The 27,545-nt window shown below is 40.6% G+C and overlaps 1 long non-coding RNA gene across 4 annotated transcripts in view; it reads right to left on the reverse strand.

Annotated features, from left to right (window-relative positions):
- LOC148778036 (uncharacterized) overlaps positions 1-27,545 on the reverse strand; it is a 139,614-nt gene that overhangs the window by 38,462 nt on the left and 73,607 nt on the right. For all 4 annotated transcript variants that reach the window (XR_016037195.1, XR_016037197.1, XR_016037194.1 and 1 more), the window contains 3 exons: positions 10,562-10,744; positions 2,181-2,295; positions 385-461 (listed from right to left, as the gene is read on the reverse strand). This is a non-coding gene — a long non-coding RNA (uncharacterized LOC148778036). The remainder of the gene's footprint in view (positions 1-384; positions 462-2,180; positions 2,296-10,561; positions 10,745-27,545) is intronic.

Here is a 27,545-nt window from a genome sequence, read left to right on the forward strand (position 1 = left end):
TTTATCTATCTAAAATTTAAATTCGAGCAACAGGATTAAAATAGTACTTAACACCGGATTGTTTTAGTCTTTAGCCTAAATATAGGAATTAGAATTGATTTGGCGATTTTTGTTATTTAATAAAAATGAACTAATGATTAAAAAAAATCCGCACTTTCTCCTTAATACATTGTAGTAACCTATATGGGAAAAGAATCTGAAAAAGAACAGATATATGTGTATGTATGACTTTGCTGTACACCTGGAACTAACAAAATATTGTAAATCAGCTACACTCCAATATAAAATAAATATTTGAAAACACTTTCAAATTACAATTTGTCATCCCTATCTCATTGAGAGGGAGTGACCCACTACAGCGGAGAATAACAGCCGTTCACTCACCCTGTGTGAGGCACTTGGTGAAGGACTTGGTCTGCGTTAACGTCACTTCATCCTCACAGTCCCCGTGAGAACTCAAGCTAGGAAGAGACGAAACCAACGTCTGAATCCAAGACCATCTGATTCCAAAGCCTAGACTGAGCTACCTTGTCGGGAACCAAGCAGTACGACTTTAACAAAAGCAAGTAAATTTTGTTCCATTTTGGCAAAATTATTTATGCAAGGAAAGGTGAAGAATTCAAGCAATGAGAGGTCCTGTCCTTCTTTCTATTTTTTAAAGTAGAATTTATTTTTTTTAAACAATAGTTTCAGGTTTACTGAAAACTAAGAAAACAAGTTTTATGTTCTGTTTTCATATTTTTATGTACCTTTCTTCCTAAATTAAGGCACTGACTTTACAGATTTTTCCACCAAGAGATTTTTTAAGGGAAGATTTTAAAAGTAAAGTTTTATTACTTTTATAATAATTTCATATTCAAACAGTGGTGTTTTGTTGATAAGTGGTGTCATAATTGAGGGGAGGGTGTGATTTTAACCTTTTTTCCTATTGGTTTTCTTGTCAAGTTTCATCTCCGCCCTCATTCTGATAGCTGGTAAGCAGAGCCAGGATGACCAAGAATGGGAAGAGATTGAAATCTGGAGTCAGAAATCTTGGATTATTTATTAGGTGAAAGGCTAACTTGGTGAGTCTCAGTTTCCTCCTTTGGGAAATGGGAATAATGAGAACCCATCAAATTAGAAAAGGCTGTTATTGTGGGCTGTAAAGGATCAACGAAATGTTAGTTCTTTTCTTAAATTATTAATTAATTTTCTTTTTGGTTGCACTGGGTCTTTGTTGCTACCCGCGGGCTTTCTCTAGTTGTGGCGAGCGGGGGCTACACTTTAATTATGGTGCTTGGGCTTGCCATTGTGGTGGCTTTTCTTATTGCAGAACATAGGCTCTAGGTGCACAGGCTTCAGTAGCTACGGCTTGTGGGCTCTAGAGCACAGCCTCAGGATTTGTGACGCATGGGCTTAGGTGATCTTTGACATGTGGAATCTTCCTGGATCAGGGATTGAACCTGTGTCCCCTGTAGTGGCAGGTGGATTCTTATCCACTGTGCCACAGGGAAGTTCCAAGTGTTAGTTCTTATGAGAGTATTCTTCACCTGTGAGATGAGACTCTAGGTTAACATAACTTATTTTATAAATCATTGTTTATATATTCACATAAGCCGTGTCTCTAGAGAGTTCAGTTCATTTCAGTTCAGTCGCTCAGTCATGTCTGACTCTTTGCAACCCCATGAATCACAGCACGCCAGGCCTCCCTGTCCATCACCAACTCCCGGAGTTCACGCAAACTCATGTCCATTGAGTCGGTGATGCCATCCAGCCATCTCATTCTCTGTCGTCCCCTTCTCCTCCTGCCCTCAATCCCTCCCAGCATCAGAGTCTTTTCCAGTGAGTCAACTCTTCGCATGAGGTGGCCAAAGGATTGGAGTTTCAACTTTAGTATCAGTCCTTCCAGTGAACACCCAGGACTGATCTCCTTTAGAATGGACTGGTTGGATCTCCTTGCAGTCCAAGAGACTCTCAAGAGTCTTCTCCAAGAGTAAACTTACGAAATTCATAAGGTAATGATTTTGGAATGAGGCACACCTGAATTTGAATCCTGGCCCTTCAACTTAGCAGTTTCCATAAGTTTGTTTTTACAGCTGTGAGTCTATTTCAGTTTTATAAATAAGTTCATTTGTATTATTTTTAAGATTCCACATATAGGTGATGACATATATTTGTCTTTCTCTGTCTGACTTACTTACTTCAGTATGATGATCTCTAGATCCATCCATGTCATTGCAAAAGGCATTATCTTGTTCTTTATGGCTTAATGTTGAACTTTGCCACATTCTTCTCTGCTCGTCAGATTCCTCACACCTAAAATGGGATAACATCCCCTAAATTACAGAGTTGTTTTGATTAGATTTGAGGTATGTTGAGCATCTAATTCAGTGCCATCCACAGAATGGGCCCTAGTATCCATCCCTACCATCGTTATCTTGGGTCTTCTGTAGTCTCAGATCCTCTCTGGAGTCTCCCAGGAGATGCCCTTCACCCTCTGAGGCTCTTCTTTTTATTTTTAATTATTTTTTAAAATTAATTTTTATCAAAGTATAGTTGATTTATAATGTTGTGTTAGTTTCTGTCATACAGCATGGTGAATCAATTATACATATGCATATATCCATTATTTTTTAGATTCTTTTCCATATAGGTCATTAGAGAGTATTGAGGTGAATTCCCTCTACTATATAGTAGGTTCTTATTAATTATCTATTTTTTACATAGTAGTGTGTATATGTCAATCCCAGCCTCCTAATTTATCCCTCTCCCAGCTTCCCCCCTTGGTAACCATAAGTTTGTTTTCTAGAATTGTGCCTCTATTTCTGTTTTGTAAATAAGTTCATTTGTATCATTTTTTTAGATTGCACATATAGGTGGTAACATATATTTGTCTTTCTCTGTCTGACTTACTTCACTTGGTATAATAATCTCTAGGTCCTTCCCTGTCATTGCAGATGGCATTATTCTGTTCTTCGTGACTGAGTAATAGTACATTGTATATGTGTATCACATCTTCTTTATCTAATCATCTGTTGATGGTCATTCCTTTCATGACTTGCCTATAGTCCTTATGCTCTAAAGTCTTTGCTTTTAGAAATGGAAGGTAAGTATGATAAATAGAAGGAATGATTAAGCTGAGCAACATGGTTGGGGTTACAAAGAAAGCAAGTCTATGGCTTTGTGCAATAATTACTTTCCATGTGACTTTTGGCTTGAAAACTACCAAAGAGGAGACCAGATCTGATATGGCTGATGATCTTTGGATTTCTGGAGAATATAACTTAAAAAGGAAATTCTAAGCACCACTGTTGTTTTGGCGGTTTGTTAGAAGAGTGCTTTACAAGTTGCAGCTCTTTGTCAGAACTCCACCTGCTCCAGCTCCCTCCACATACCACTTGTTCCAATTCTCTGCCGAACTAATTCCAACATGGCCTAGAAACTCTGTTTAAGCATCAGTTTCTGGGGGTGAATGGCCCTGAGCCTCCAGACAGGTGAACCTCATTTTGCTTGCTGTACTGTTTCTTTACACTGATGTCTTAAAATTGTTTCTTAAATGTCTACTTCCACCACAAACTGTAAAGCCCCATGACATGAACAATTCCAAATGACTTTAAATGTCAGCAAATTGTCTGTACCTCTTTAAGGTGAGATACTCTTAGGAAAGAAAGAGCTACAAAAGAATCTTAAACTGTTTACAGTGATCACATTGCTATTGGTACTGTTGGTATGACTAGTTATGAGATTGCTCTGGGTATTTTGGGGGAACAAAGCAAATTAGAAATTAAAGATCAACTATAATTCTGTCGTTTTTGGGATTGTTGAAAATTGAGACTATCAGTGTGGGGAAAAGGAGGGAAAAAAATCACAGTTTACACTGAAATTATCAACATGAAATCATAATTATTTAAAAATTCCAACTCTGTCCACTGAAAAGACCTAGAAACAGGGAAAAACACACAAACAATGACTCACCCCTCATGCTCAGATGGTGGTGCTGAAATACCATCTCCTGCTAAAAGGAATCAGAGCTCCTTAGAGAAACAGCTGACTCCAGGTTAGGCAGAGGGAAGGTACATGCTGAGCTTGTCACAACTTGTATCAAGCAGCAAGGAGGAGATAAAAAAAACTACCACAGTTCCATCCAAAGGGCACAGGAGCCAACCTGAAGAGGCTCCTGGATAAAGATGAGACAATTTCAGCATCCATATGGGTAATATCTGCAATTGATTGGAACTCATCAGATATAATAATTATCATTAAGTTTATAGTGACAATAAGAAAGAAAGAATAAGAGAAATAGAATATTAGAAAGAAAGAGAGGGAGGTGAGAGAGAGAAAGTAAGAGAAGGAAAGGGAAGAGAAAGAAAAAGCGAGTTAAGAAAGAGAAGAGGGAGACAGGAGAGAAAGAAAGAAAAAAAGGAGAAAGCAAGCTAGCAATTGATCACCATGGAAAGATGCTAGTCAACCAACTCATTCTGAAAACTGAAAATAAAGGGGGCGGATATCAAGCATTTATCTTGCCTTTTCTGTGTGAATTACACTAATGGGTAATCAAGTAGAAGATGAAGGAAAAGTTCTTTTTATAAATATAATCCAGCTAAAAAAAATGAGAATATCACCATTTTGCAACCACTAATGAACGAATGGACGCAATGATAAGGAATCCACTTGACAATGCAGAAGACCTGGGAGATGCAGGTTCAGTCCCTGGGTCTGGAATGTAGACTAGAGGAGGAAATGGCAACCCACTCCAGTATTCTTGTCGAGAGAATCCCATGGACAGAGGAGCCTGGAGGGCTACAGTCCATATGGTCACAAAGAGTTGGACACCACTGAGCACAGCACTCAATGAGTGAATGGACTTGGGTGTTTATTAAGCTGCTAACTTCACAAAAGAGAGACGTTGATATGATGGCTCTCCTAGTGAAAGAACATTCCTTGCCAAAAAATTCAAACCTGAAAATAAAAAGCAGATCCCTGTTCAGGTCTCCTCTTCAATGAGGAGACTTTATTTGTCACTTTTGGATGCAATTGAACACTACCTCCTCTGTTCTACTGTGACATCTTAGCCATACATTCAGTTTTCCACAGACATTGATTCACTTGACTATTGCATAGTTTCCTTGTTTCTACTCTTGTCCTCCTGCAACCTAATATCTGCAGCTAAATGATATTTTAAAATGTAAGGCAAGCATGTCCCTCTTCTATTGAAAATGTGCCAATGGCTTACCATTAATCTTTGAATCAAATCAAAGGGCTTTACTATGGCCAACAAGGCCCTACAGAATCTATTTCAAATTCATCACCTATTGCTTTCTCCCTAGCACACTCTGCTCATCCACCTGGACCATCTTGCTATTCTGTCAAAGCATGGAGCACACACCATCCCAGGACCTTTGCATAGAACGCTTTCTCCCAACATCTGCTTGACTTACTCCCTTACCACCTCCCAGTCTCCTCTCAAATATAATCTGACCAGTCGACCGTCTTATATCCACAGCAGCCCTTGAACTCTCTATCTCTTTAACCTACTGTATTATTTTTGTAGCAACTACTATCACAACTATAGCTTATGTTCATTTGTTTATTATCTTTTCCCACTAGATTGTAAGCTCCAGAGGCAGGGATTTTACCTATTTCCTTCACCTCAGTGTCCCCAGTGCCTGAAACAGTGCCTGTTAGGTAGTGTATGATAAATACGTGTTGAATGAATGCATGAGAGCATGGGTGACTTGCTGTGTTGCAGTGTGTTGCATTAAATAGCAGTCTTCCCTAGCAACTCACTGAAGACAAGAAGCAGGTTTTATTCAGTATTTTGTTGCAGCGTCTTGCATGATGTCTGGCACTTAGTAGGTCTCCAGGAAATGCTTTTTCTAGAATTAAATACCTCTAGCTATAAGGACATTTCAGAAATAGAAGATTTACATTTTGTGTGTGTGCGTATGTGTTAGGGGTCTCACTGGATTCCTAAGCTGTATTTTTGTGAGAAAAAGTACAGTATCAAAACCAAAGCCCCATAAGAAATAAACCTTCCCATTATGGAAAAAAGATCTTCTTCAGTCACATTCTATTGGCGCCACTAGATGATGCTGTCGAAGACAGGGTAGTCTTCATTTGTGGATTCAGAGAGGAAATATCTTACTAACTTTTAAAGTAATGACTTTTGTTTTTTATTACATTAGCATTGCATACTTAGTGTCGAATTTTAGTAAATGCAAATAAGTGAAAGGAAGAAATGTTCACCCAGAACATTTCCAGAAAGAAATCACCCAGGAATAACTACTGCTAGTGAGTATCCTCTATAATGGATAATGTTAGGTGCTTCCTAGATGTCAAGCACTACATCAATGCTTTATACTTATCAACCTCCCAGTCTCTCTAGGAAATTTCTCTCTATACAGTCATATGAGATAGGTATAGTTATACATATATTGATAAGTTCATCATTTCATTTTTATCTGATAACTCGACACATGGTAGTTGCTTAACTAATATTAGTTGAATGAATTATTGAGAATTTAATGATATAGTTCATGAAAATCACCTGACTCATACAGTCCTTCAATTCATAGTATCTACATAATGTTATATGTATTAACATTAATTAGTTTACAATACAACCCTGTAAATGTTCTTTGCTGAAGTTGCTCCCAAGAGATCTCAGGTTAATTGGTTGAGTGACCCAGTAATAGCAGTCCAACTCCTCTTCTCACTGTGCAGTTTTTCTCCTTTGTCCTCCTGCACACAGTCTAAAGTTTTGCTTTGGGCTCGGAGGGCTGTATCCCAGGCTGGTAGAAATCTGAGAAGTGAAGCCAGCCTGGAATCCCAGAGCTTCCTAGTGACTCTGCTATTCAGAGTCACACTGTTCATGGGGCTCACAGAAACCAGAACTGCTTCTGAGGCTTGCTCAGGACATCTGTCCCAACAGAATCTCTTGGCATCACTAAATAGTTACCAGAGATGTTTTCCTTCTGCCTAGATCTCCATCCTCCTGTCTGTCTCTTACCACTTCTTTTTCTCTAGCATCTGAAATTCACAATTGCTTTAGTGAACACTTTTGAGTTCCAGTGGGCAAAGTACCGTGCTTTGAATGTCTTGGTTGGGAAGGGACAGAGAGATAAGGATGGCTCTACCTTCCAGAAACTTTCAGACTACTGGCAAAGAGAAGAGAAGTACCTGTCTCCAAGATAAGTAGCTCCTTCTAAGTCTCCTGACTTCCAAGCAGAAAAAGTAGATAGTTTCTCAATGTGTGATAAAGCACCATCTGCATCAATTTCAACTGCAATGTTTGTTAAAAGTACATTTCAGCGCTACTGGATCTGAATCTTTGGATTGGGGTGGGAGTTTATATTTATAATAAGCATCACAGATGTTTCTTATACCAACACCAAAGCGTGAAAACCACCGATGTCACATACCAAGATGACTGCTGATGATAATGGACATTGAATGGAGGAAAGAGTGTATGTTTAACTTGCCTACCATTCACCAGACCCTGTCCTAATCACCTATGCCTTGTGACCTCATTCCTCTTAAAAACACTGTGAGAAATTATCATCATCGTCATTCCCCTTTTGTAGAGATGAAGGAACCAGGTACATAGAGGTGAAATAATTTGCCCAAGTCACACATAGAAAGTGGCGGAACTGAGATTTGAATCTATATTGTCTGACTCAACAGCCCATGGTTTTTTTTTTTTTTTTTTTTGCTGTGCTGGGTCTTTGCAGCATGTTGCTGAGCACAGGCTTTACAGAGCGTGGGCTCAGCAGTTGTGGCATGTGGGCTTAGTTCCCCTGAGGCATGTGGGATCTTAGTTCCTCAACCAGGGATCAAACCTGCATCCCCTGCGTTGGAACGAGGATTCTGAACCACTGGATCACCAGGGAAGTCCTAAGAGCTCATGCTTTTAACCTTTAAGCCTCTCATAAATGGAGGCTATTATGAAAGCCTTAAAGAAGCTAGTCAGGTGCACAATACTAAGTGAAGAATGCAGGCAAATGATTTGATTTTAATTTTTCTTGGAGTGTAGTTGATTTACAATGTTATATTAGTTTCTGAAACTGACAACCATCAAGAGCTAGTAGTTCTCAATTACTCCTCTAAGACTAGACTATATGGTCTTGTTTTTATTCTTCCAGAGTCACATGGATAGTTTGTAAAAGGAGCAGATAAACAATCCACTGAGCACTTTTTCAGGATAATGCCATTTATATCTCTCCCATCAATCTTCATGGCAAGTCTGGGTAATATTTGACTCAATTTAGAGAGAAAGTATTCTCAAAAAATGTGATTTTTCCCAGGGACATGGTTATTAGATGGTGGAAGGAGGTCTGCTTCTATCCACTGTCTGCTGCATCAACGAAGATGGGCTCAGCTACAAGTGTGTGTGTGTCACTTCGGTTCCGTCGCTCAGTCGTGTCCGACTCTCTGTGACCCCGTGGACTGTAGCCTACCAGGCTTCTCCGTCCATGCGATTCTCCAGGGAAGAATACTGGAGTGGGTTACCGTTTCCTTCTCCAGGGGATCTTCCCAACCCAGGGATCGAACCCGGGTCTCCCGCATTGGAGGCAGACGCTTTAACCTCTGAGCCACCAGGGAAGCCCATGTGTCGCTTTAGTCATGTCCAATTCTTTGTGACCCTATGGGCTATAGCCTGCCAGGCTCCTCAGTCCATGGGGTCCTCCAGGCAAGAATAGTGGGGTGAGTTGCCATGTCCTCATCCAGGGACTCTTCCTGTCCCAGGGATTGAATGATTGAATCCGCACTTCCTGTTTTGCAGGTGGATTCTTTACCGTTGAGCTACGGGGCAAGCCCTCAGCTACAGGTAAAAACCTCAATACAAAATGACTTGAGCAATGCAGAAAGTGGTCTCGTGTGTAACTCACTTACCAGCAAGTCCCCAGGCAGGACAGGTTCCAGGGAAGGGTAATTCAGAGGCTCAATGATGTCATCAATGCCTATTTCAACCTTAGCATCTGCTCACAAGTAGGCAAGTATAGGTTGAATTGTGTCCCTTCTCCTCCAAAAAAGATATGTTGAAGTCTTTACCTCAAGTACCAGAATGTGACCTTATTTGTATATAGGGTAATTACAGATGTAATCAAATTAAAATGAGGTTTCTAGAGTGGACTCTCATCCAATGTGACTGTTCTTATAAAAAGAGACTTGGACACAGAGGCAGACATGCATGGAGGGAGGTCAATGTGAAGAAATGCAAAGAGATGGCCATGTGACTGGACTGGATTTGTCTACAAGCCAAGGAACACTAAGGATTGCTGGAAGACACTGGAGGAGGCAAGGAAATACTCTCCCTTAGAGCCATCAGAGGAAACATGACCCTGTTGACAACTTGATTTTGGATTTCTAGCCTCCAGAACTATGAGACAATAAATTGCCATTGTTTTAAGACCCCCAGTTAATGATACTTTGTTACAGTAGTCCTAAGACACTAATACAGAATTATTTTGTCATCACTGGTATTAGAATTGTTGTGCTGATAAAGATTTTTCAGAGTCCCTTGGACAGCAAGGAGATCAAACCAGTCAGTCCTAAAGGAAATCAACCCTGAATATTCATTGGGAGAACTGATGCTAAAACTGAAGCTCCAATATTTTGGCCACCTAATGTGAAGGTCTGACTCATCGGAAAAGACCCTGATGCCAGGAAAGATTGAGGGCAGGGGGAGAAGGGGGCGACAGAGGATGAGATGGTTGGATGGCATCACCGACTCAATGTCATGAGTCTGAGCACACTCTGAGAGAAGATAGTGAAGGCCAGGGAAGACTGACATGCTGCAGTCCGTGGGATTTCAAAGAGTCAGATATGACTTAGTGACTGAAAAATGAGCAACAAGTTATCTTAGCAGGTGATTGCTACTCTTTCGGAGTCACATCTAGACAAAAGAATCTCCAGGGGTAAAATAAGAGCCCACTTCTTTGGTTGGCAAGAAAACTCTTCTCTGAAAGGGCCTCAGCTGACTTCCTCTCCCACATCACTGATCAGAGCCTCACACCCTTTCTCAAACTCAGCAATGCCAAAGGAACACATTGGCCACAGCCAGTCAATCTGCATCTTAGAAGCAGATGGGCCGAATTCTCCTGAGGTGCTTGGGAGTGCATAGAGAGATGGATTCCTGAACAAAATCAGGTTCTGCTGGAAAGGAAGACAGGTGGGGAGGAGGAATGCTGGGTGGTCCACCAACAGTGTCCATGATATTCTAGATCTTGCCTATCATGCCATGCCACGTTTTTTTTTTTTGTCCCAGTTTCTCTTCATAGGATGGGTATGGTTGTTTTTGTTTTACTTGGAGGTGAGAGAACTGAACTTGGATTTATAAGCTAATTTGATTTACATAAATATTGTCCCTCGTAGTACCTGAAGCCCAGCACTTGACTCAATGCCAAGAACCCAGTAGATCTCAAATGGCAGGTATGGTGGTGCCATAGGGGAAATTTACCAATCTTTGCTCTGTTAGTGTCCCAGTTTTGCAAGACTGTTTTGTGGGGTGGAAGGGCTGAGGAAGGAGTTTGTGATTATTTTGAACATAGGGTTTCAAGAGTAATTAGGAAGATACACTCACCTCCATCCTTCAAGAGCTTTTTCCTTCTGCTTCACTAGAAGAAAGTCAGGTATGCAATTGCCTGTGTCTTCCACTCAAGCCATCCTAGTTTCCCTGAGATCCCTACAGCTGGACATCTCTGTCTTTTAAAGCAGACCCATCCCTTAGTGCAGACATAAAGAAGACGAAATCCATTAACAGGTCCTGAATAAGTTGGGGAAAAAATATGACAGGATAAGTATGATGTAATTTAAGTATTTTGGCATGGCAAATGGAAAGAAATTACATTTTCTATTATCTTCCAACAGTTATTGAAAATGAAATGAAATATATTCTATACTCCCCCAAAAAGTCAAGATTTTTTTTTCCTGCTTAAATGCAATTTTTCCAGCAGTTTGTTCATTTGGTATGCATTCCCCTCCTTTCATGACATGGAGGCATTCTGTTATGAAACATTCAATGAAAAAAAATGGACAAAAAAGTATACTACTTCTTTAAAATATATTGCAAGAATACTCATTTTCAGCTTTTTATTGCAGCACTAGCTGGTATTCTTGCATGCAGTTTTGTAATTTATTCTGAACATTCTACTTAAACCTTTTTTCAATAGCATGATTTTATTAGAGTCAGCTCACTGGACTTTCCCAAAAAGGTATTTAAGATCAAATAAAACCAGTGCTTGGAAAAATATCATTACAATATGAAAGCAGTTACAAAAACATTAGTACTGCAAAGTTTTATTTCAAATGGCTGAGCTTGCTGTACCCCGGGTTATGGTACTTCTACTTCTGCAGACACACTTACTGGGGAAATGGAAAAAACTGTCATCTTAGCAGTTTTTGCACATGATGGGGGGAAGAGAGGGGAGAAGAAAAGGGTATAAAAATTTAAAGTAAGGCTGCAAAATTTTTAGGTGCTAGCACTAATGATACGAATAGATTGGCTCCCCATCCCAAACGCTACCTTCCCAGCCCACCCTTTCCAAGTACCTTCACTTCTCAAATGCCCTTGAGGATGTGATAGAAACTTCTAACTTAGCCTCTTACCCACAGACCAAGTGTCCTCTCCAAACCTTGGAAGGTATTTTTTTGGAAATGTGGGTGGATTGATTATTGATTTAAATGTGTCAGGGAATTGTAGTCCTTTTGGGGTTTTGTTCCTTATGTAATGAACTCTTGTCAACATGAAGGCTTTTTGGTCAAATGATGTCTTTTAGCACCTCCATCTGACTGGGCACAAGTCTGTGTCTGAAGGCTTAGCCTCCCCTCCTGGGGGAACTTTGCAAGCAAGCCTGGTGAGTCCCCAGGTCTGGTGGTGAGCACACTGCAGTTCTTGTCGTCTCATTCAAGTGCAGCTCCTATGGCCATTTGCATACTCACCTTGAACCTTGCCAAAGTGAACCAACACTGCTCTCATTTGACTTCATAACTGAGCACAAAAGGCAAGTATTTTTTCCTGTTGAGTTGTGAATATGTCCTCCCTTTCTTGGTAATTGACAATGAGTGTGGCTGGAACCCAGCCTGCAATGGGGGAGAGTCAGCCACATCCACTGCTACAATTTGATGGTCTTTTTTTTCCCAAGAAGATTGCTTTCAATTAAAATCTGATGTTTATCAGAAAAAAAGTGTCATTTGTTATATTGCTTTCCAAATCGCTGCTGAATCAGGTGTTTATATTTTAGAGAAAGTAATCTCCTATTGATTGCGCAGTGCAAAAGGTATAGTTTAGCAAAGATGAAATAAATCAGCATTTTGGGACTTTGGTATTTTCATGTTGGTAATTATTAATCCACATGCAATTCTATTACACAATATTTCCCTCATCCTTTTTCCTCTAAGTGTCAAATCTATGGTGAAGCACCTACATCCCTTAAGTTTGCAGATTAGGTGGTTTCTATGTGGACTTTCAAACGTGAATTTTAAATTGCGAGTTACTATTCGTATTACTTTTCTAAGGAGAAATATGCTTAAAAAGTAAAGTCTTTATTGCTTCTTAAAAGGCCTAGCACTCTGTGATAAATTCTCATATTTTGACTGTTAATATGTTTGAATGAAAATTATTTATACATTTGGGTGAGGTTGAGTGGTTTTCATTTGATTGCTGCCTCTGGAAATGAAAGCAGAGTAGCAGGAAATTTACATGTCATGCTGTGATGTATATCCAGATTATGAGATGATTGTGCGGCAGACGAACCCCAAGTAAAATCATTCCCATCAAACTGTGACAACTGCAATTCCTGACAAGGCCTCTTAGTTTTGGGGGCTATTATCATTGTACAAGAATATAATCTATTGACAGCAGGGCTGTTTAATACATTTAAAGGCAGACAGTGGAAGAAATCTTAACTGTTTTCATTCGCCACTGCACAAGGGTGCAGATCAAAAGTGAATTATATTTAAAAATATGCATGTATGATGATAAGATGCATGACATTCATCAACCTGTTTAGTCATGGTTAGGCTGAGGTGGGGAAGAGCCAATATTACTGCCATATGTGGTCTGAAATAGAGACGTGAGACTAGAAATTATATCATTGCCCAGTCAGAGTGAGTGTACAGGGGAGACATTCTTTTTTAATCCCCGATCTCTGCCTCACTAAGTAGCAAGCAGCATCCATGTCCATAGCAGTGACTTTGTCTCAGTTGGAGTATATGAATGGGCTCTGAATCTTTGTCCCTCTGTTTAGTAAGTGTGCCTGTATATTCTGTTTGTGGGCTTGTGCTCATACCGTGGATGAGGTGGAGAGGAATAAATCATTAACATGATAGAAGATCATAGTTACAGAGTCACTGACACATGTGCTTATACAAGAGTGAAAACTAGGGCATGGGGCCCCAGAAATACTGCCATGGGCTGAACATGGAATTGTTCAGTCTCAAGGTTCCAAATTACAGAACTGGGGTGTTGGCACAGAGGGGCTGCTTAATATCCTATCCTGCAGGAGTGCTCATAGTGGAGAAGGTTGCTTCAGGTTTTAGGGTACCAAAGCTCACCCAGTGGTGATGTGAATCGCCAATGGCAATAGCACTTAACTTGGTCTCTTTGTATGAGAAAACTCTCACCTGACGATGAAGTACAGTATGGTTTCCTATGTGATGCAGCTGAAAATAAACCGCAGGGAGGATTTCACATTCCCAAGTTCATTAAGACTCTGCAAACCACAGCGCAGAATTCACTCATTTATTACAACAAAAGATGTTTGAGGGCAGTTTTTAAAAAATGGAATGAAGAAGCCTGATGAATTAATGGCATTTTCCCTGGAGGAATTAGTTCGTCAGCTAATAGTCAGTTCCTAAGATTAAAATGACTTTGAATGGAGACAGTAGAAGGAAGAATCAAGGGGGGCTGTGAAAGGGTTAACACATCCACATTTCAACTCCATGGCCAGAAACTCCTTCTGGGTCTCCTGTTCCTCTCCACCCCTTGGACAAAGCAAATGCTTTAAAAAGCCACACCCATTTGTCTTTCCCCTTAAAAACAGGCACTTTTAAAGTGAATGCAGAATTATTTTTAGTGCCCATTCCAAAGGTTAATCATGAAAAGAGGCTCTTGTCCTTTGCAAGGTTTTATAAACCTGTCCTGAGAGAAGTAAGCATAGGTCACTTAAAGGGCACAAAACACTGGTGAGGTCTGGGTCCCATTCAGAGCTTCCAGGCCAGCTTCTAATTCCAAAGGGTTATTGGAACGAAAATCCACCAGTGGCTGTCCCAGGCCCCCTTGATGATCTCTTACTGAGCAGTAGCAGCCCAGGAAGGATCTAACTTTCTTACTAAGAAGAGGAGAGTGAGCACACCAAAACCATCCATGCCAATGGTAGTGCTCCCATTGATCCACAATGGGACAAAGAAAGGTAGCATTTCTGTATGCTATACCGGGGCCTCTTTTGTGGATGATAAATGTTGGTTCACATCAGCTAATATTTCTTGACTGCCTACTATATGTCAGGACTGCTCCGCCTCTTGGTGTTCCCTTTCTGTCAAAGGGCTTGCAGTATATATCATGGCGGATGAATATGGGGACAGGATAATTTGAAAGGGGCTTTTGGTTTTAGTTTTACCATGGTGGTTGGCACTGAATAAACATGCAATACCATGATTTCATAGGCTTCCCAGGTGGTGCTAGGGGTAAAGAGCCTGCCTGCCAATTCAGGAGACATAAGAGACTCAAGTTCAATCCCTGGGTTGGAAAGGTCACCTGGAGAAGGGCATGGCAACCCACTGCAGTATTCTTGCCTGGAAATCCCATGGACAGAGGAGCCTGGTGGGCTACAGTCCATAGGGCTATAAAGAGTCGGACATGACTGAAGCAACTTCAGTTCAGTTCAGTTCAGTTCAGTCGCTCAGTCGTGTCCGACTCTCCGCGACCCCATGAATCACAGCACGCTAGGCCTCCCTGTCCATCACCAACTCCCGGAGTTCACTCAAACTCATGTCCATCGAGTCGGTGATGCCATCCAGCCATCTCATTCTCTGTCGTTCCCTTCTCTTCTTGCCCCCAATCCTTCCCAGCATCAGAACTTTTCCAGTGAGTCAACTCGTCTCATGAGATGGCCAAAGTATTGGAGTTTCAGCTTTAGCATCAGTCCTTCCAATGAACACCCAGGATTGATCTCCTTTAGAATGGATTGGTTGGATCTCCTTGCAGTCCAAGGGACTCTCAAGAGTCTTCTCCAGCACCACAGTTCAAAAGCATCAATTCTTCGGCAATCAGCCTTCTTCAGTCCAACTCTCACATCCATACATGACCACTGGAAAAATCATAGCCTTGACTAGACAGACCTTGGTTGGCAAAGTAATGTCTGTGCTTTTTAATATACTATCAAGCGACTTAGCATGCACAAACGTACTGTGTTTTCATATTTTTTGTTTAATTTTAGAAGAGTTGTAGATTTAGGGAAATATTATAAAGACAGCAGAGAGTTCCTGTGTACCTGGCACCCAGCTTCCTCTGTTATTAACGTCTTACATCATGATAGTACATTTGTTACAGTTAATGAACCAATAGAGATACATTATTATTGATGAAAATCCATGCCTTATTCAGATTTCTTTACTTTTTCTGTCCCGAGATTCCACGTTATATTTAGTGGTCATCTTCCCTTAGTTTTTTCTTGATATGACAGTTTCTTGGGTTTTCCTGGTTTGGATGAACCTGACTGTTTTTGAAGAGTAATGGTCAGGTAACTGAGATTTGTCTGATGTTTTTCTGATGATTAGACTCAGGTTACAAGTTTTGGGGATGTTGTCCATGGAGGTGAGGTGCCATTTGCCTCACATCACATCGGGGATACATACCATCAACATGACTTATCACTGTTGGCATTGACCTTCGTCACCTGGTGGAGGTCGCATTTGTCAGATCTCTTTACTCCCCACTGCCACCCCATCCATGGGAAGGAAGTCATGACATACAGTCACACTTTAGACACAGTTAACCCAAGCTAGGCCACTTCAATTCCTCTTCCGGGAACTTGGAAGTGGGATTTAGAGGTGCTAGTCAGTCTCCTTGGAGAAGGCAATGGCCCCCCACTCCAGTACTCTTGCCTGGAAAATCCCAAGGATGGAGGAGCCTGGTAGGCTGCGGTCCATGGGGTTGCTAAGAGTCGGACACGACTGAGTGACTTCACTTTCACTTTTCACTTTCATGCATAGGAGAAGGAAATGGCAACCCACTCCAATGTTCTTGTCTGGAGAGTCCCAGCGACGGGGGAGCCTGGTGGCCTGCCGTCTATGGGGTTACACAGAGTCGGACACGACTTAGCAGTGACTTAGCAGCAGCAGCAGCAGTCAGTCTCCTGGGCTTCCCTGGTGATTCAGATGGTAAAGAGTCTGCCTACAATGCAGGATTCACTGGGTTCGATCCCTGGGTCAGGGAAATCCCCTGGAGAAGGAAATGGCTATGCACTGCAGTATTCTTGCCTGAAGAATTCCATGGACAGAGGAGCCTGGAGGACCCCAGTCTGTGGAGTAGCAAAGAGTCAGACATGACTGAGCAACAAACACTGCTACTGCTAGTCAGTCTCCTGGGGTTTCCTGAACTGGCTGTAACAAGGGGGTGGGTGGCCACTCCTGTCATTTTAATGGAGAAGCAAGGGATGGTCTGGAGAGAGAAAATAACAAACACAACAGAGAAGGGACAATGGAAGGCAGCCTGTGGGGGGGGGGGGGCAGGGAGGACCTGCCTTGTCTGTGGTGCTTCCAGGACTTAGTCCTGTCCCTCGGGAGACCCGACTGCTTTTCCTGCTCTGGGGTTCAGTGCGATATCCACATATGCCTAAGATCACCTCCACATCTCATTTTCCTAAAGAGAGAATTTGCATAGTTTTGGGCAGCTCACAATTAATGTCACATAAGATGTTTTCAGATAATTTTAAATTCTTGTTGTACAGAAAGATCAACATGCTTTCCCTCCACCTGTGAGATGAGTATGCAGAGGGCCCAGCCTTCCGATGAAGAGGTGAATTTGGGAATCCAGGTTCCTCCCTCACCAGCTTTGGGACCTTATGTGAATTAGTTAGATCTTGACTGTCACTTATAAAATAGGTATGATAATACCTACTCCATAGGGCGCTGTGACAATTAAAGGAAAGAACGTTCTTGGCGGAGTGACTGCTGTGTGATTCTCAGCAGCATTTGTGATGTTCTCTCTTTTTCTCATCAGTAGCCCCCTCTGTGAAGTGGTCCTTGCTCACGTGGGCAGAATGTTAGATGCTCAAAAACCTTGTGTACGTCTCTGTTATACAGTGCAGATCTCACCATATCATAAGGATTTGTTTGTTTATCTCTCAAACTAGAACACGATTTCATTCTTTACACTCATAGTATTTAGCACAGGGGGGCTTTCTAGCTGGCTCTATGGTAAAGAATCCACCCACCAAGTAGGAGACACAGGTTTGATCTCTGGGTTGGGAAGGTCCCATGGAGAAGGAAATGGCAACCCACTCCAGTATTCTTGCCTGGAAAATCCCATGGACAGAGGAGCCTGGCAGGCTACAGTCTATGGGGTCGCAGAAGAGTTGGACATGACTTAATGACTAAACAGCACATAGGGCTTGGGACGTAGAAGGTGCCCACTACCTGTTTGATGAATAAAAAAACACACCAATGTATTATTCAGTTTAAATACTTCTTGGGCAGTTACTGTCATGTTCAGAGGACAGGCCTCAATGATAGGTGAAAATGTAAATAATAGTGACCAGCACCTGACAGTTTGCAGCATGTGTTCAATGCTTAAGAGTGTTGCTTACAGCAAATCTGTGAGGTAGAGAGGCAGGGTTTTTAATCTCCATATCTGCCAAATGTAGAATCTGAGTAGCCGAGATTAAATGACTTGCTTACAGTCACCAGTCCATGAAGAGGCAGAGAGGGGGCAAATACAGAGGCCTTGGGAGTCCGAGTTTAGTGCTCTTCGCACCTTGGAGGCATCGCAGTGAAGGACTGTTGTCTGCCCGGCATCCTTTAGTTTAGGATGTTCAAGTGGCACTTGGGAGTTGCTACTAAGAAGAGGGAGGAGGAGAAGAGAGATGCTTCCTTGCTATGAGGGGCCCATCAAAATTATGGCTTGAAGCTTATTTTTACAGTGCAGTAGCGTGCCCCGTCTCAGCTGAGCACAATCCTGTGAAACACAAGTTTAGCTCAGCAGAATTCATCACCAGCCGAGACTTAAAAATGTGTCTGAGCTCTGTTCTTATTGAACACACGAAGAGTATGAATATCAAGTTATTCGGCTGTGAAATAATATCAACAAAGTTAGTTATGTTTAATTTAACTGTTGAATGGAGGTTTAGCAATTTGGGACCAAAGCCTCGATGAGGAATGGAGAATGAGCAAATCAAACACTAAATTCCCTCTTCCTAATAGCCCAGGCTCTGCCGAGAGGAAAAAGCTGATCTCTGCTTTCCCACCTCTGCCTATCATCATTAAACACCAAGCATTACCTGTCTTGGGCCTTTCTATTTTCCCTAACATCCTCCAGGGAAGAACAGATTGCAAACAATATTGGGTCCCAAAGCCCCAGGAGGAGCCCTTTGAAAGCCAGAAAGAGTAAAGATCTATGGCCATTCTTTTTCTTAAGTACATCTCTAGAAGGGCAGTTGAAATAATCTTATCTGTATATACTGACATGGTATAAATTGTCGCTTAGGAAGAAGACAGTAGTGTGTGTAGGGTGGTACCCCATCGCTGAGAAGTATTGTCTGTCTTCTGTCCTTTGCAGTGCTTCATGACACAGTGTTCCTTTTCGTCCCTCCTTCCCTCCCTTCTCCTCCTCCCTCCCTACTCTGTTCCTTCCTTCTTTCCTTTTTTCCCTGTTTCTGATGAAGCAATTCCCATGACTGCCCGTGCATGGACGTTAATAAGGACACTAGAGGCATTTGGGCAGGTCTTTCCTATGCATCGGAGGACTTTCATCAGCCTTGACTCTTGTCCACAAAGACAACAGCACCCTTATAAACATTGTGACAACTGAAAACACCTCTGTTAGGTTCCTAATTTGAACTGTAGCTTGTTTATGAGGTTGATCTTCAACCTTTTTAGGGAGCAAAAGGAGGAAAGAGACCTTATGAAAGTTCCCATGATATTTTTTTAAAGAGCTGTGAATCAAATGGAATGGAATTAACCTAATAGGATGTGGGAAAGGTACCCAGTTTCCTTGCCTGCCTCAACCTTAGCAGTTGGAAAAATGGAATAGTCACTTTTCCAGCTGTATTTGGACCTAGCATTGGTCAAAGACAGAGTCTGGTCAAGGCTTCATCATTGGAAGTGTGCTGAGGATAGTGGGAAGGCTTGGACTTTTCCTGATAAAAGGAAGGATGGAAATGGCACATGTTTTCCCTTGTATTCCTGCCTTGCACATAAATGTGATGGTAGGAACTACAGCAGTTATAACACAGCCATGAGGAAAAAGCTATTGAAAGCACCTCAGTTACTGCCCATCTTCAGACTGCTTGTTATGTGAGAAAAATAACCTCCCATTTGTTTAAGCCTCAATAGGAGCAGAGAGCATTTCCAACTGATAAAGCAATAATTAAAATTATATTTGTAATATAACAGAGAAATATTTTAATGATTTAATATTGACAAAAAAGCAAGATGTGTGTGTGAGTAGTTAGAATTCCACAACATAATCCTTCCTCAAACTGTACAAAAATTCATTCATTGAAAAAAACACAGGAATTATTATAAACTGTTATGTTTTATTTTGCAAGGTGTGTATAAGAATTGTTTTCTTTATACTTTCTATTCTGTATTTTCCAAATTTTTGTCAGTAAATCTACATTATTTTTAAGCAAATGAACAGTGTGTGTGTGTGTGTTACACATATTTAAGGCTAACATGGCTTTTGGGTGTGCTGGGAGGATGGTATCTCAGATCACAGGAAGCAATCCCCTGACTGCACTCAGCTCCCTCGTGTGTGAGCACAGGGCAATGCGGAGAGTGGGAGCATCTTAAACTCAACATGATGAAGAGTAGTTGAGGCACTGAGATCATTAATTTTGTAACAATTAAATCATGAAGAAGAGAAGCATAAGTACTGTTTTCAGATTATGTGAAGGAATTTCCTGTGGAAATAAGCATTAGTTCATTTCGTCCTTCCTTCCTTCACTGCAAGAATTTGCTAAGGGCCGTATGCTGGGTACCAGCAAAGCCCATCATGAACCTCAAACACCCATGGTCCCTGCCTTCTTAGAATGTGTAGTTTGCTAATATAAATAGTCATTTATCAAATAATTACCCACATATACTGCTTCAAGTGATGATAAAAAAACCTGTGAAAAGACAGTAGAGGGAGCTGGGTGAGGTAGAAATCTCATCTAGTTTGGGGATTTCCCTGCAGAAACCTCGTTTAAGCTGAGGTCTGAAAAGCTAACTAGAAAAAGTGGGTAAGAAAATAGTTCCAGGCAAAGGCATCTGCACGGGCTCTGAGTCCAGCGGGAACAGAAAGAAGATCCCTGGAGTCCAGAGCATGAGGGCTTAAGTGGTGGCATGAAATGAGGCTGGAGAGGCAGGAGCCAGATCATGCAGGATAAGGATTCTGGCCCTCTGGCTTCCTAATACCCATGAGACTTCATGATGAGTTTCAGTCAGGGGAGAGATATGATTTATTATGTGAAAGGGTCCTCTTTGACTTTTCTGGGGCTGCAATGCTTCATCCCTCCCAAGAAATTAGATCCATGAATGAAAGTGGTCAGGAGATGGATTTTGGCTAAGTATGAGAAAAAAGCTTTCTAATCATAAAATAAATAATAACTACCATATATTCATACTAACTGGGAGGCAGTATACTAAGTGTTTACAGACCTTAGAATTTTTTTCATTTACTCCTCACAACCGTTTTAGGAGGCAGAGACTATCATTATCTCAGTTTACAGATTAGGGAATTGAGACTCAGAGAGGTTAACTGACCTACCCAACATCACACAGCTAATAAATAGTGAGTGTTAGTCACTTAGCTGTATCCGACTCTTTGTGACCCCATAGTCTGTCCATGGAATTCTCCAGGCAAGAATACTGGAGTGGGTTGCCATTTCCTTCTCCAGGGGATCTTCCCGACCCAGGGATTGAACCCAGGTCTCCTGCACTGCCCGCAGATTCTTTACCATCTAGGCTACTAGGGAAGTCCCTAGTAAATAAACAGTAGTAATAAATAGTAAATCCAGTACTTGAACTGAGTTCTGGTCAATGTCAAAGCCCTTTCTTCATCACTAAGCACTGCCTCACCTCACAAAAGGTGGAGCTGCCATGCTAAGCTGAAAGCAATAGCTGGATGGTGACCTCCTTGAAGGACTCCCCACATGAAAGGACTCTAGAGTTCTCTGGAGATATGATGCCTGACCTGCTTCACACTCACGGGGAAACTGAAATTCATGGGGAGGAGACATTTTCTTCCTGTGTCCTTTTTTACAGAGCTGAGAATGCTTCTGAACACCTTATGGTAGGATCATTCCCCCACCAAATCTTATTTGCCTTACAGCCTAGAGACACCATCTTTCCTGCCATCTTTGGAGAGGAGCCGCTGGCCGAAGTCCAGCTCTGGGACACTTTCAGACACTCCCAGAGGCTGCCTTGCTCTCTGCTTTCTCCTAGGCACCAGAGGAATTCAACTTCCTCTTGGAACTGAGAAGATGAGGCTCCTGGACATGGGCCTTTTGTAGACCTGAGCCCAGACCAGAGTTAAGTGTATGGATAAGGAACTGCAGCCATTGTGATCAGATGTTATTGATTCTCAGCAGAGGAGTGAGAAGTTAAGAAGTTAGCATACATCTTTGCCTTCTTTCCTGAAGTCACAAAGCAGCTGCTGCTTCATAACAAACCTGAGCATGTTGAACATTTGAGGAGATGGGGTAATTTTTAAATAAAGAAAAATGCTCTTCCCTGCCAGAAAATTTGACCACTGACTTCCTCTGACAGGTGTAATAGACTGTGGTAGTTTGGGGGGGATTCATGGCATAAAGTAAAGCAAGAGAGGTAATAAGCATCCTGGCATTTATTCTTTATGTAGGAATATTTGTTCCTCAAAGTTGGGCTACATGGAATATTAGCATTTGAATAAATTATTCAACATCTTCTAGAGAAAGCAAGGGGAAAAATCTTTTCAGCATTATAACATGGCAATCTACAAGGTAGTAGAAAAAGAAGGCTGTCATTTTTTCTTCAATTACAAAAGGCAAATATTTATTATTTATAAGTATTCGCCTTGTATAGGCTTAAATGTTATTTATGAACCTGTTGCACAGTGATTTTCAATGTAACTCATTATTTTTAGCCTTAGGGTGTTGTAAAGGAGCATGGATATATTTAATGACACTCTGCTAGTCAGCGCAATTACACTGTAATCATTATGTAAAATGTGCTATTAATTAAACCAATTTCTAGTTAGAACATTCGCTTCTGCAGGGCTTAATCTTAATCTTCAGCAATCTTTCTCTCTGTTTTTCACCTATTAATTATGTGATTACTCTTTTAGTTAATATGATAGAATATGTTTTTATTTTTGAGCTTAATATTGTCTATTAAGAATATCTATTAAACTGGGTCTGGAGTTTATGGGTCAAAGGTTTATTTTTCTTGAACTGATTTAAAAGGTTTACAAAGTTTAATAAATGATTTTTTTGAGACTGGATTTTTTATAAATCAAACTCTTATATGTTCTCTTTTGTGTATAAGCAGCATTATTTACAAAAATTCTTAGTTTCATGACTTACAAAAATACCCAGTGTTATTTTGCTTGAGTCATTTCAATGTAGAGTTTATGTATTATACTTTAAAATACATAAAATATACCTTTCTTCTTGGAAGGTGGTAAGATAATGGTGTTTCTATTTTACATTAGTCTTTTGTTAACGAACCTCAGAGTAGGTGACATAGTTGATGTTTCCGGGGGTGCAGATGGTAAATAGCTTCTTTCCAGACTTTCCCACTACCTGTCTTCCAAAAGCCTTGTAATACTTTTATTGCTGTTTTCAATAACAAGGATGGGAAACCTGCCTTCTAGTATTTTCTAATGATTCTTTCTGATGAAGTTTATAACAGCGTTTCTAAAAATAAAATAATAAAATTCTTCTTCTCTCTCTCTCTTGAATGACCCCTTTGAAAGCAAAGTAAGAAAAAGAGGAAGGGAACAGGCTTACCACAGAAAGGCCTGACAAGTGGGAAACAGATGTTATTTTATCATCTTCTCACTTTGCACACCATTCATCTCCTGAGAGGGGGAGAGGAGTTTAAAAATCCTAATCAATTGAATAGAAGTAAGAGCCCACCCCGAACGGATAAGAAAATCGGTCTCAGAGGAGACACTTTGGAATCACAGGTAAGAGGCCCCATAAGAAGTTTTCTATGACCTTCGCCTTTGTCCTTTAGGTGGAGCAAAGAGCTTTGTAAACCTGTGCAGGGATTATTTTGATGGGAGTTGAAAAACAGAGGCTCTTATCAATCTTTAAATTCCTGCTTGCATCCTGCCCCCCCTGCAAAGCAAGAGATTAGGTGTTCTACATCAAAATTTCTAGAGTTTGGATCTGTGAACACCTTTCTGAGGTCCTGATCATCCCTCCTTGCCCTGGTGAAATATTTTTATTCATCTTGTTTGCTGCCTGGAGTTGACACTGGCAAAATCAATCACTCCTTGCCAGTGTATTAACACCGCTTAAACTATCCATGTGTTGTAACTCAGAAGTTGGGAATCAAAACAGTGTTATTTATGTAGTTCCTTAACTTGTCCAATGATACAAAAATTTTCACTCTGACACACCATCTGCTAGAAGAAGGGATTTATCTATGAAAATGAGACACTCCTGAACCAGAATCAAATCCAGCCAATGGTTATCATTTTATGAAGCATCCAATGAAGCCCCATGGCTTTGTTGCCAAATGATTAATTTTCCTTGGTGGCTAGTTTTAGTTATGACTTAGACTCCTTTTGAAAAGCTTCGTGGTGTCAATGTCAGAAGCTCTCTGGCTAAAGAGGAAAGGACAATAAAAAGGGGCTGGAATTTTACAGTGGAATTTCCAGTGGGAACAAGTTAAAAGATAAACTCATTAAGAACTTTCTATCATAAAAAACACCATGAACAATGATAGCCTGGGGGAAAATATTTGCTTCATATGTCATAGACACAGGGCTAATGGGTTAATATACAAACACATTTACAAAACAACGAAGTTAAGAACTCAATAGAAAAAAAGGGGGAAATAAAAACATAAGCAACAGAAAAAGTCTAAACAGTCACAAACATATGGAAAAGACAGTCAATCTCTGTTTTGCAGATCAAAACAATAAAGATATAGCATAATTATCAGAGAGATAAAACTTTATTTTAATGATATTGGAATTAGAGTGTTGGGAAACAGGCATTCCCTGGCAATGTGTGGATGGAGAATCAGTGTTAAATTAGATGGGAATATAGAAATAGCTATCAAGATGTGGGGCTTCCCGAATGACGCAGTGGTTAAAGAACATGTCTACCAATGCTGGAGATGCAAGAAACGTGGGTTGATCCCTGGTTCAGGAAGATAGCCTGAGTAGAAAATGGTAACCCATTCCAGTATTCTTGCCTGGAAATTCCATGGACAGAGGAGTCTGGCAGGCTACAGTCCACGGGGTTGCAAAAAGTTGGATATGACTGAGTGACTGAACACACACATCAAGATGTGAAATATACACACTTGACCTAACTGGATGCCAGGATGAATATATTCTCACAAGAAAGCAACAATATATGTATAAAGGAATTCATTGCAACCTACTCTGTAATTGCTAAAAGTGAAATACTTAAATGACCATAAGAGCTGGTTAAATGTCATGGTATAGCCGAACAATGGAATACTTTGTAGCTTTCAAAAAATCCCAAAAACTAGATATATATGTAAAAATATGAAATAATTTCCAGGATGTATGACCTTTAGTAAGTTATTTAATCTGCATCTCCATTTCCCATATTTAAAATAATAAACTTCAATAGTAAATAATAATAAAATATGAAAATTTAGAATTAAACACCAAAAACTGTAATAACTGTACCTACCTCAAGGGACTATTATGAAAAATAAATAAGTTAATATATATAAAATGCTTAGGCTAACTAACTGGCATCTCGAAGATACTATGTTTTAATTCTAAATATATTATTGTTGTTACATATTTTATGTGAAAAGTTTTAAGAAGGTATGTAGAGTCTAAAAGCACTTGTATAAAAATAGAAATGCACAGACATCTCTAGAAAAATACACAAGGAACTGCTAATGGTGATTAATCTAGGGAGTAATACTTCCACTAGGCGCTTTACACCCTTCTGTGTGAGCTCTTATTGGTTTTATAATAATAATAAAAAAGGCAAAAACAAAACAAAAAACAAATAGTGTGGAAATTAGGGATTTAATTAAGATGAAGACAAAGGGAGATGTTTTTCTGGTATTCATCATTCATTCATTCACAGAACATTTATTGACTGTCTACTATATTATGGCCACTGATTACAAAAATGAATGAAGACAATGATGTGATTCTTCACAAGTGCATTGTCTCATGGGAGAATGGGGCACATGAATGAAATATTCAAGTTGCTGAGAATCCAGAGAGGGAAGTAACGCGGTAATATCTGGCTGAGCTTTGAGGGAGGAATATGGAGTTTTCCTGGTGAGTGTACAAAGTTGAGAAGGATATATTAACATATGTTGAGAAAAATCAGAATCATGGTCATTTCTGAAATAGAAGGGATTTGACTGTGACAGGGACACAAGGGGACTTTCTAGGGTGGTGGAAAGGTTCTGTGTCTTCATAGGTGGTGGTTTAGTTGCTAAGTCGTGTTTGACCCTTGTGACCCCATGGACTGTAGCCTGCCAGGCTTCTCTGTCAGAGGGATTTTCCAGGCGAAAATACTGGAGTGGGTTGCCATTCGGGATTTGGAATTATCTGAGTATGCTCAGTTGCTAAGTCTTACTCGACTCTTTGCAACCCCATGGACTGTATAGCCCACCAGGCTTCTCTGTCCATGGGATTTTCCAGGTAAGAATACTGGAAGGGGTTGTTGCCATTTCTTACTTCCTATGTAAGTATATGCAGTTGTCAAAACTGAGCAACTGTGCAATTAAGAAATGTATATTTCACTATATGTAGGTACACTTTAATTAAAAGGAAAAAGATGGGGGAAAAGTTTGACTATATCAATGAAGGTAGACACAGAGAGAGGGAAAGAGGGTGTCAATGTATCTTGAGAAGTGACATCTTTAGCAAGAAAAGGAGACGGAAGACTGCATTGAGAGTTCAGAAGGGGCAGGAAGGCTCAGTTCGGGCTACACAATTATGTATGATGATCCAACACAACTGAGGGCTTCAAACGTCTCTGATAGGAAACAGTCCACTCCTAACCCTCAAAGAGCCTCCATCCCCAAAGACAGGAGACTTCCAGTGTAGAGAGGAGGGCCTTACTCCATTTCAGGCCCCTGAAGACTTGAAACTAGCCATTCCCAGGGGTCTATCTCTTCCCACAACTGTAGGAAAGGCTCCATCACAAGATCTTGCTGACCTTGGCATAATGGCAGATGTCATCTTCATATGAAGGTGGCTTGTTCTTGAACAATTTCTCCAATACATTAAGCACAGGATTCTTGGCTCATCTCTCAGGAATGTGCACACATGCTTTTGTTGCTGCTCTTTTTTCATGATTGAGTTTCTATTTCAGACCACAGTGGGAACAAAAACTCTCCTCTTTCACTTTTTAAAAAAGAAGTTTTATTTTGTATTAGGATATAGCCAAATAACAATATTGTGATAGTTTCAGGTGAAGGGCAAAGGGACTCAGTCATACATATACACATATCCATCCTCCCCCAAAGTCCCCTCCCATCCAGGTTGTCACATAACATTGAGCAGTATTCCTTGTGCTCCTGTGTTCCCTCTTCCAGTAGGTCCTTGTTGGCTATCTATTTTAAATATAGCAGTGTGAACATGTCCATCCCAAACTCTCTAACTACCCCTTCCCTACCTCCTTCCCCCCCGGCAACCATAAGGTCATTCTCTAAGTCTGTGAGTCTGTTTCTGTTTGGTAAGTAAGTTCATTTTTTAAATTTCTTTCTAGATTCCACATATAAGGGATGTCATACGATATTTCTCCTTCTCTGTCTGACTTACTTCACTAAGTATGACAATCTTTAGTCCATCCATGTTGCTGCAAATAGCATTATCTTGAGTCATCTCGAACCTGGATTCCCTCTCTGGGCCTCCATGGAGTCAAAGCAGAGCCTTCCAGTTTGATCTCTCTGGGTCCCTGGAGCAGGGATATTTTTTTCCTTTTAATACACATTAAAAGGTAGAGATTTTTTTAATATAGATTAGAAGGCAGAGATTTTTTTCCTTTTAATACACATTATTTTTAGAACAATTTAGGTTTACAGAAAGTTGTACAGAAAGTACAGAGTTTGGATATTATGTGATGTCTTGTATCCACCATGACAATATCACAGAGAATATTTTTGTTGCCCTAAATATGTCCTGAGCTCTGCCTATTTATTCC

Source organism: Moschus berezovskii, chromosome 4 (assembly GCF_049115385.1).
Source record: "Moschus berezovskii isolate FMDL1 chromosome 4, NW_MosBer_1.0, whole genome shotgun sequence".
Lineage (NCBI taxonomy): Eukaryota > Metazoa > Chordata > Mammalia > Artiodactyla > Moschidae > Moschus > Moschus berezovskii.